Consider the following 10,000-nt stretch of genomic DNA (forward strand, 5'->3'; position numbering starts at 1 on the left):
AATCGGCCCCGGGGTCGGGGAACGCAAAGGGGAAGCGGGACCCAAATCCGCCTGAACGCCGGAGGCCCCCTGCCGCCAGGGCTCCGGCCCGCGAAGGGCCCTTCCCGTCGCGAAGGTGAGCGCCACATCGATCGGAAGGCAAGCGGGGAGCGGGCCCCCCCTCCCTCCGGGGGGCGCCGACAGTCGGAGTTCGCATCCCGGCCACCGGGCCTGCGCCGGGGGTGCGAGGGGACGACGGGGTCCCCGGAGGAGAAGAGCCGGAAAAGGGGGGGGCACGGAGGGCCGAGGGCCGCCCCACCTGCCAACGTGCCCCATTCCCCCCTCGCAAGATCGGGTACAACACTCAGATTGGTCCCCCGGGCTCATCTCTGGTTCTCAGAGGTTCTGAAAAACCTGTCCTCAGAAATCTCCGCGCACCCGTCGGAATGAACTATGTGAAAAATCCAACCGCCATTTTAGCGGGACCAATCTGAAAATCAATCCGACCTCGTGGTTCCCTCGGTCGGCCGAAGGGAGTTTTGGCGACCCCATCCGGACTTCCGTGAGACTGCCGGCCACCAGGTCAACCCGTTACTTTCAATGGGGTTGACCTGGTGGCCGAGCAGGGACTTAGAAATTTTTTCAGCCTTTTTCTGGGGTTGACCTGGTGGCCGAGCAGGGACTTAGCCATTTTTTCAGCCTTTTCCTGGGGTTGACCTGGTGGCCGAGCAGGGACTTAGCCATTTTTTCAGCCTTTTCCTGGGGTTGACCTGGTGGCCGAGCAGGGACTTAGCCATTTTTTCAGCCTTTTCCTGGGGTTGACCTGGTGGCCGAGCAGGGACTTAGAAATTTTTTCAGCCGTTTTTTCCTCCGGGTTGACCTGGTGGCCGAGCAGGGACTTAGTAATTTTTTTCAGCCGTTTTTCCTCCGGGTTGACCTGGTGGCCGAGCAGGGACTTAGAAAATTTTTTTCAGCCGTTTTTCCTCCGGGTTGACCTGGTGGCCGAGCAGGGACTTAGCGATTTTTTTTCAGCCGTTTTTCCTCCGGGTTGACCTGGTGGCCGAGCAGGGACTTAGAAAATTTTTTTCAGCCGTTTTTCCTCCGGGTTGACCTGGTGGCCGAGCAGGGACTTAGCGATTTTTTTTCAGCCGTTTTTCCTCCGGGTTGACCTGGTGGCCGAGCGTCTCGCCATCCGCGGCCGGAGCGAGAGAAGGCCACCAGGCCAGCCTGCGACGCCGCGGCCGTGGATCGGGCCCCTGGAAGTCGGAAAAAAAAATTTTCACCGACCCCCAAAGGGGTGCTGGGGGGACACCCAGACCACTCTCCGGGAAAAAAAAAAAAAAAAACGGAAAAAAGGATCGGGCCCACCCGAGGCAGGGGAGTCACCGGGTCAACCCGGACCCTGTACCCGCAGGAGAGCTCCTCCAGGCCAGCCTGCGACGCCGCGGCCAGGGATCGGGCCCCTGGAGGTCTAAAAAAAAAAATTTCACCGACCGCCAAAGGGGTGCTGGGGGGGCATCCAGAGCACTCTCCGGCCGAAAAGGAAAAAAACCTCGGAAAAAAGGATCGGGCCCACCCGAGGCAGGGGAGTCACCGGGTCAACCCGGCGCCTGTGCCCGAGAGGTCCCGCCGGCCAGCCTGAAACGCCCCGCCAGGGATCGGGGCCCTGGAAGTCTGAAATTTTTTTTCACCGACCCCAAACGGGGTGGCGGGGGAAGGCATCCCTACCACTCTCCGGCCAAAAAATGAAAAAAAAAAAAAACGGAAAAAAGGATCGGGGCCACCCGAGGCAGGGGAGTCACCAGGTCAACCCGGAGCCTGCACCGCGGGCTGGGGCCGGACGGACCCCGATCAGCCCGGGTACCCCTGCCCTGGGGCTCGGGGCTTCCGGACACCAGGTCAACCCGGAGCCTGCACCGCGGGCTGGGGCCGGACGGACCCCGATCAGCCCGGGTACCCCTGCCCTGGGGCTCGGGGCTTCCGGACACCAGGTCAACCCGGAGCCTGCACCGCGGGCTGGAGCCGGACGGACCCCGATCAGCCCGGGTACCCCTGCCCCGGGGCTCGGGGCTTCCGGACACCAGGTCAACCCGGAGCCTGCCCCCCGCGGGCTGGGGCCGGACGGACCCCGCTCCGCCCGGGTCCCCCTGCCGCGGGCTCGGGGCTTCCTTCCCGTCCGGACACCATGTCAAGCCGCAGCCTGCCCCCCGCCGGACAAGCCCCCCAGGCCACCCTGCGACGCCGTGGTCACGGATCGGGACCCTGGAAGTCTTTTTTAAAAATTTTCAGCGACCCCAAAAGGCGATCTGAGGGGCATCCAGAACACTCTCCGGACCCAAAAAAAAAAAAAACGGAAAAAAGGATCGGGGCCACCCGAGGCAGGGGAGTCACCGGGTCAACCCGGCGCCTGTGCCCGAGAGGTCCCGCCGGCCAGCCTGAAACGCCCCGCCAGGGATCGGGGCCCTGGAAGTCTGAAATTTTTTTTCACCGACCCCAAACGGGGTGGCGGGGGAAGGCATCCCTACCACTCTCCGGCCAAAAAATGAAAAAAAAAAAAAAACGGAAAAAAGGATCGGGGCCACCCGAGGCAGGGGAGTCACCGGGTCAACCCGGCGCCTGTGCCCGAGAGGTCCCGCCGGCCAGCCTGAAACGCCCCGCCAGGGATCGGGGCCCTGGAAGTCTGAAATTTTTTTTCACCGACCCCAAACGGGGTGGCGGGGGAAGGCATCCCTACCACTCTCCGGCCAAAAAATGAAAAAAAAAAAAAAACGGAAAAAAGGATCGGGGCCACCCGAGGCAGGGGGAGTCACCGGGTCAACCCGGCGCCTGTGCCCGAGAGGTCCCGCCGGCCAGCCTGAAACGCCCCGCCAGGGATCGGGGCCCTGGAAGTCTGAAATTTTTTTTCACCGACCCCAAACGGGGTGGCGGGGGAAGGCATCCCTACCACTCTCCGGCCAAAAAATGAAAAAAAAAAAAAAACGGAAAAAAGGATCGGGGCCACCCGAGGCAGGTGAGTCACCGGGTCAACCCGGCGCCTGTGCCCGAGAGGTCCCGCCGGCCAGCCTGAAACGCCCCGCCAGGGATCGGGGCCCTGGAAGTCTGAAATTTTTTTTCACCGACCCCAAACGGGGTGGCGGGGGAAGGCATCCCTACCACTCTCCGGCCAAAAAATGAAAAAAAAAAAAAAACGGAAAAAAGGATCGGGGCCACCCGAGGCAGGGGAGTCACCGGGTCAACCCGGCGCCTGTGCCCGAGAGGTCCCGCCGGCCAGCCTGAAACGCCCCGCCAGGGATCGGGGCCCTGGAAGTCTGAAATTTTTTTTCACCGACCCCATACGGGGTGGCGGGGGAAGGCATCCCTACCACTCTCCGGCCAAAAAATGAAAAAAAAAAAAAAAACGGAAAAAAGAATCGGGGCCACCCGAGGCAGGGGAGTCACCGGGTCAACCCGGCGCCTGTGCCCGAGAGGTCCCGCCGGCCAGCCTGAAACGCCCCGCCAGGGATCGGGGCCCTGGAAGTCTGAAATTTTTTTTCACCGACCCCAAACGGGGTGGCGGGGGAAGGCATCCCTACCACTCTCCGGCCAAAAAATGAAAAAAAAAAAAAAACGGAAAAAAGGATCGGGGCCACCCGAGGCAGGGGAGTCACCAGGTCAACCCGGAGCCTGCACCGCGGGCTGGGGCCGGACGGACAGCGATCAGCCCGGGTACCCCTGCCCTGGGGCTCGGGGCTTCCGGACACCAGGTCAACCCGGAGCCTGCACCGCGGGCTGGGGCCGGACGGACCCCGATCAGCCCGGGTACCCCTGCCCTGGGGCTCGGGGCTTCCGGACACCAGGTCAACCCGGAGCCTGCACCGCGGGCTGGGGCCGGACGGACCCCGATCAGCCCGGGTACCCCTGCCCCGGGGCTCGGGGCTTCCGGACACCAGGTCAACCCGGAGCCTTCCCCCCGCGGGCTGGGGCCGGACGGACCCCGCTCCGCCCGGGTCCCCCTGCCGCGGGCTCGGGGCTTCCTTCCCGTCCGGACACCATGTCAAGCCGGAGCCTGCCCCCCGCCGGACAAGCCCCCCAGGCCACCCTGCGACGCCGTGGTCACGGATCGGGACCCTGGAAGTCTTTTTTAAAAATTTTCAGCGACCCCAAAAGGCGATCTGAGGGGCATCCAGACCACTCTCCGGACCCAAAAAAAAAAAAACGGAAAAAAGGATCGGGGCCACCCGAGGCAGGGGAGTCACCGGGTCAACCCGGCGCCTGTGCCCGAGAGGTCCCGCCGGCCAGCCTGAAACGCCCCGCCAGGGATCGGGGCCCTGGAAGTCTGAAATTTTTTTTCACCGACCCCATACGGGGTGGCGGGGGAAGGCATCCCTACCACTCTCCGGCCAAAAAATGAAAAAAAAAAAAAAACGGAAAAAAGGATCGGGGCCACCCGAGGCAGGGGAGTCACCGGGTCAACCCGGCGCCTGTGCCCGAGAGGTCCCGCCGGCCAGCCTGAAACGCCCCGCCAGGGATCGGGGCCCTGGAAGTCTGAAATTTTTTTTCACCGACCCCAAACGGGGTGGCGGGGGAAGGCATCCCTACCACTCTCCGGCCAAAAAATGAAAAAAAAAAAAAACGGGAAAAAGGATCGGGGCCACCCGAGGCAGGGGAGTCAGCGGGTCAACCCGGCGCCTGTGCCCGAGAGGTCCCGCCGGCCAGCCTGAAACGCCCCGCCAGGGATCGGGGCCCTGGAAGTCTGAAATTTTTTTTCAACGACCCCAAACGGGGTGGCGGGGGAAGACATCCCTACCACTCTCCGGCCAAAAAATGAAAAAAAAAAAAACGGAAAAAAGGATCGGGGCCACCCGAGGCAGGGGAGTCACCAGGTCAACCCGGAGCCTGCACCGCGGGCTGGGGCCGGACGGACCCCGATCAGCCCGTGTACCCCTGCCCTGGGGCTCGGGGCTTCCGGACACCAGGTCAACCCGGAGCCTGCACCGCGGGCTGGGGCCGGACGGACCCCGATCAGCCCGGGTACCCCTGCCCCGGGGCTCGGGGCTTCCGGACACCAGGTCAACCCGGAGCCTGCCCCCCGCGGGCTGGGGCCGGACGGACCCCGCTCCGCCCGGGTCCCCCTGCCGCGGGCTCGGGGCTTCCTTTCCGTCCGGACACCATGTCAAGCCGCAGCCTGCCCCCCGCCGGACAAGCCCCCCAGGCCACTCTGCGATGCCGTGGTCAGGGATCGGGACCCTGGAAGTCTTTTTAAAAAATTTTCATCGACCCCAAAAGGGGATCTGAGGGACATCCAGACCACTCTCCGGACCCCCAAAAAAAAAAAAAAAAAAAACGGAAAAAAGGATCGGGCCCACCCGAGGCAGGGGAGTCACTGGTTCAACCCGGAGCCTGTGCAGAGAAGTCCGCCAGGGCAGCCTGAAACGCCGCGGCCAGGGATCGGGCCCCTGGAAGTCTGAATTTTTTTTTCACCGACCCCAAACGGGGTGACGGGGAAGGCATCCCTACCACTCTCCGGCCAAAAAATAAATAAAAAAAAAAAACGGAAAAAAGGATCGGGCCCACCCGAGGCAGGGGAGTCACTGGTTCAACCCGGAGCCTGTGCAGAGAAGTCCGCCAGGCCAGCCTGAAACGCCGCGGCCAGGGATCGGGTCCCTGGAAGTCTGATTTTTTTCCCACCGACCCAAAACGGGGTGGCGGGGGGGAGGCATCGCGACCACTCTCCGGCCAAAAAAGGAAAAAAAAACCGGAAAAAAGGATCGGGGCCACGCGAGGCAGGGGAGTCACCAGGTCAACCCGGAGCCTGCACCGAGGGCTGGGGCCGGACGGACCCCGATCAGCCCGGGTACCCCTGCCCTGGGGCTCGGGGCTTCCGGACACCAGGTCAACCCGGAGCCTGCACCGCGGGCTGGGGCCGGACGGACCCCGCTCAGGCCGGGTACCCGTGCCCCGGGGCTCGGGGCTTCCTTCCCGTCCGGACACCATGTCAACTCTGTGCCTGCCCTCGCCAGATAAGTCCCCCAGACCAGCCTGCGGCGCCGTGGTCAGGGATCGGGACCCTGGAAGTCTGAAAAAAATTTTTCACCGACCCCAAAAGGGGTTCTGGGGGGGCATCCAGACCACTCTCCGGACCCAAAAAAAAAAAAACGGAAAAAAGGATCGGGCCCACCCGAGGCAGGGGAGTCACCGGGTCAATCCGGAGCCTGTGCAGAGAAGTCCGCCAGGCCAGCCTGAAACGCCCCGGTCAGGGATCGGGCCCCTGGAAGTCTGAAACAAAATTTTCAACGACCACAAAAGGGGTGCCGGGGGGGCATCCCGACCACTCTCCGGCCAAAAAACGGAAAAAAAAAAAAACGGAAAAAAAGGATCGGGGCCACCCGAGGCAGGGGAGTCACCAGGTCAACCCGGAGCCTGCAGCGCGAGCTGGGGCCGGTCGGACGCCTTCTCCGTGCGGGTCCCCCTGCCACGGGGTCGGGGCTTCGTTCCCGTCCGGACACCAGGTCAACCCGGAGCCTCCCCCGCGGGCTGGAGCCGGACGGACCCCACTCCACCCGGGTCCCCCTGCCCCGGGGCTCGGGGCTTCCTTCCCGTCCGGCCACCAGGTCAACCCTATACTTTCAATGGGTTGACCTGGTGGCCGGTTTGCTTTTCGGCCACCAGGTCAACCCTATACTTTGAACGGGTTGACCTGGTGGCCGGTTTGTTTTTCGGCCACCAGGTCAACCCTATACTTTCAATGGGTTGACCTGGTGGCCGGTTTGCTTTTCGGCCACCAGGTCAACCCTATACTTTGAACGGGTTGACCTGGTGGCCGGTTTGCTTTTCGGCCACCAGGTCAACCCGGTTCCTGCCCCCGCGGGCTGGGGCTCGGCGGATACCGCTCCGTCCGGGTCCCCTTGCCCCGGGATCGGGGCTTCCTTCCCGTCCGGACACCAGGTCAACCCGGAGCCTCCCCCGCGGGCTGGAGCCGGACAGACCCCGCTCCGCCCGGGTCCCCTTGCCCCGGGCTCGGGGCTTCCTTCCCGTCCGGACACCAGGTCAACCCGGAGCCTCCCCCGCGGGCTGGGGCCGGACGGACCCCGCTCAGGCCGGGTACCCGTGCCCCGGGGCTCGGGGCTTCCTTCCCGTCCGGACACCTTGTCAACCCTGTGCCTGCCCTCGCCAGACAAGTCTCCCAGGCTAGCCTGCGACGCCGTGGTCAGGGATCGGGACCCTGGAAGTCTGAAAAAAAAAATTTCAACGACCGCAAAAGGGGTTCTGGGGGGGCATCCAGACCACTCTCCGGACCCCAAAAAAAAAAAAAAAAAAAAAGCGGAAAAAAGGATCGGGCCCACCCGAGGCAGGGGAGTCACCGGGTCAATCCGGAGCCTGTGCAGAGAAGTCCGCCAGGCCAGCCTGAAACGCCTCGGTCAGGGATCGGGCCCCTGGAAGTCTGAAACAAAATTTTCAACGACCACAAAAGGGGTGCCGGGGGGCCATCCCGACCACTCTCCGGCCAAAAAACGGAAAAAAAAAAAAAACGGAAAAAAAAGGATCGGGGCCACCCGAGGCAGGGGAGTCACCAGGTCAACCCGGAGCCTGCAGCGCGAGCTGGGGCCGGTCGGACGCCTTCTCCGTGCGGGTCCCCCTGCCACGGGGTCGGGGCTTCGTTCCCGTCCGGACACCAGGTCAACCCGGAGCCTCCCCCGCGGCCTGGAGCCGGACGGACCCCACTCCACCCGGGTCCCCCTGCCCCGGGGCTCGGGGCTTCCTTCCCGTCCGGCCACCAGGTCAACCCTATACTTTCAATGGGTTGACCTGGTGGCCGGTTTGCTTTTCGGCCACCAGGTCAACCCTATACTTTGAACGGGTTGACCTGGTGGCCGCTTTGCTTTTCGGCCACCAGGTCAACCCTATACTTTGAACGGGTTTACCTGGTGGCCGCTTTGCTTTTCGGCCACCAGGTCAACCCTATACTTTGAAAGGGGTTTACCTGGTGGCCGGTTTGCTTTTCGGCCACCAGGTCAACCCTATACTTTGAACGGGTTGACCTGGTGGCCGGTTTGTTTTTCGGCCACCAGGTCAACCCTGTACTTTGAACGGGTTTACCTGGTGGCCGGTTTGCTTTTCGGCCACCAGGTCAACCCTATACTTTGAACGGGTTTACCTGGTGGCCGGTTTGCTGTTCGGCCACCAGGTCAACCCTATACTTTGAACGGGTTTACCTGGTGGCCGGTTTGCTTTTTGGCCACCAGGTCAACCCGGTTCCTGCCCCCGCGGGCTGTGGCCGGGCGGACCCCGCTGCGTCCGGGTGCCCCTGCTCCGGGGCCCCGGGCTTAATTCTCCTCCGGCCACCAGGTCAACCCGGTTCCTGCCCCCGCGGGCTGGGGCCGGGCGGACCCCGCTCCGTCCGGGTGCCCCTGCCCCGGGGCCCCGGGCTTAATTCTCCTCCGGCCACCAGGTCAACCCGGTTCCTGCCCCCGCGGGCTGTGGCCGGGCGGACCCCGCTCCGTCCGGGTGCCCCTGCCCCGGGGCCCCGGGCTTAATTCTCCTCCGGCCACCAGGTCAACCCGGTTCCTGCCCCCGCGGGCTGTGGCCGGGCGGACCCCGCTGCGTCCGGGTGCCCCTGCCCCGCGGCCCCGGACTTAATTCTCCTCCGGCCACCAGGTCAACCCGGTTCCTGCCCCCGCGGGCTGGGGCCGGGCGGACCCCGCTCCGTCCGGGTGCCCCTGCCCCGGGGCCCCGGGCTTAATACTCCTCCGGCCACCAGGTCAACCCGGTTCCTGCCCCCGCGGGCTGGGGCCGGGCGGACCCCGCTCCGTCCGTGTGCCCCTGCCCCGGGGCCCCGGGCTTAATTCTCCTCCGGCCACCAGGTCAACCCGGTTCCTGCCCCCGCGGGCTGGGGCCGGGCGGACCCCGCTCCGTCCGGGTGCCCCTGCCCCGGGGCCCCGGGCTTAATTCTCCTCCGGCCACCAGGTCAACCCGGTTCCTGCCCCCGCGGGCTGGGGCCGGGCGGACCCCGCTCCGTCCGGGTGCCCCTGCCCCGGGGCCCCGGGCTTAATTCTCCTCCGGCCACCAGGTCAACCCGGTTCCTACCCCCGCGGGCTGGGGCCGGGCGGACCCCGCTCCGTCCGGGTGCCCCTGCCCCGGGGCCCCGGGCTTAATTCTCCTCCGGCCACCAGGTCAACCCGGTTCCTGCCCCCGCGGGCTGGGGCCGGGCGGACCCCGCTCCGTCCGGGTGCCCCTGCCCCGGGGCCCCGGGCTTAATTCTCCTCCGGCCACCAGGTCAACCCGGTTCCTGCCCCCGCGGGCTGGGGCCGGGCGGACCCCGCTCCGTCCGGGTGCCCCTGCCCCGGGCTTAATACTCCTCCGGCCACCAGGTCAACCCGGTTCCTGCCCCCGCGGGCTGTGGCCGGGCGGACCCCGCTCCGTCCGGGTGCCCCTGCCCCGGGCTTAATACTCCTCCGGCCACCAGGTCAACCCGGTTCCTGCCCCCGCGGGCTGGGGCCGGGCGGACCCCGCTCCGTCCGGGTGCCCCTGCCCCGGGGCCCCGGGCTTAATTCTCCTCCGGCCACCAGGTCAACCCGGTTCCTGCCCCCGCGGGCTGGGGCCGGGCGGACCCCGCTCCGTCCGGGTGCCCCTGCCCCGGGGCCCCGGGCTTAATTCTCCTCCGGCCACCAGGTCAACCCGGTTCCTGCCCCCGCGGGCTGTGGCCGGGCGGACCCCGCTCCGTCCGGGTGCCCCTGCCCCGGGGCCCCGGGCTTAATTCTCCTCCGGCCACCAGGTCAACCCGGTTCCTGCCCCCGCGGGCTGTGGCCGGGCGGACCCCGCTGCGTCCGGGTGCCCCTGCCCCGCGGCCCCGGACTTAATTCTCCTCCGGCCACCAGGTCAACCCGGTTCCTGCCCCCGCGGGCTGGGGCCGGGCGGACCCCGCTCCGTCCGGGTGCCCCTGCCCCGGGGCCCCGGGCTTAATTCTCCTCCGGCCACCAGGTCAACCCGGTTCCTGCCCCCGCGGGCTGTGGCCGGGCGGACCCCGCTCCGTCCGGGTGCCCCT

Source organism: Lepidochelys kempii, unplaced genomic scaffold (assembly GCF_965140285.1).
Source record: "Lepidochelys kempii isolate rLepKem1 unplaced genomic scaffold, rLepKem1.hap1 scaffold_83, whole genome shotgun sequence".
Taxonomy (NCBI): Eukaryota; Metazoa; Chordata; order Testudines; family Cheloniidae; genus Lepidochelys; species Lepidochelys kempii.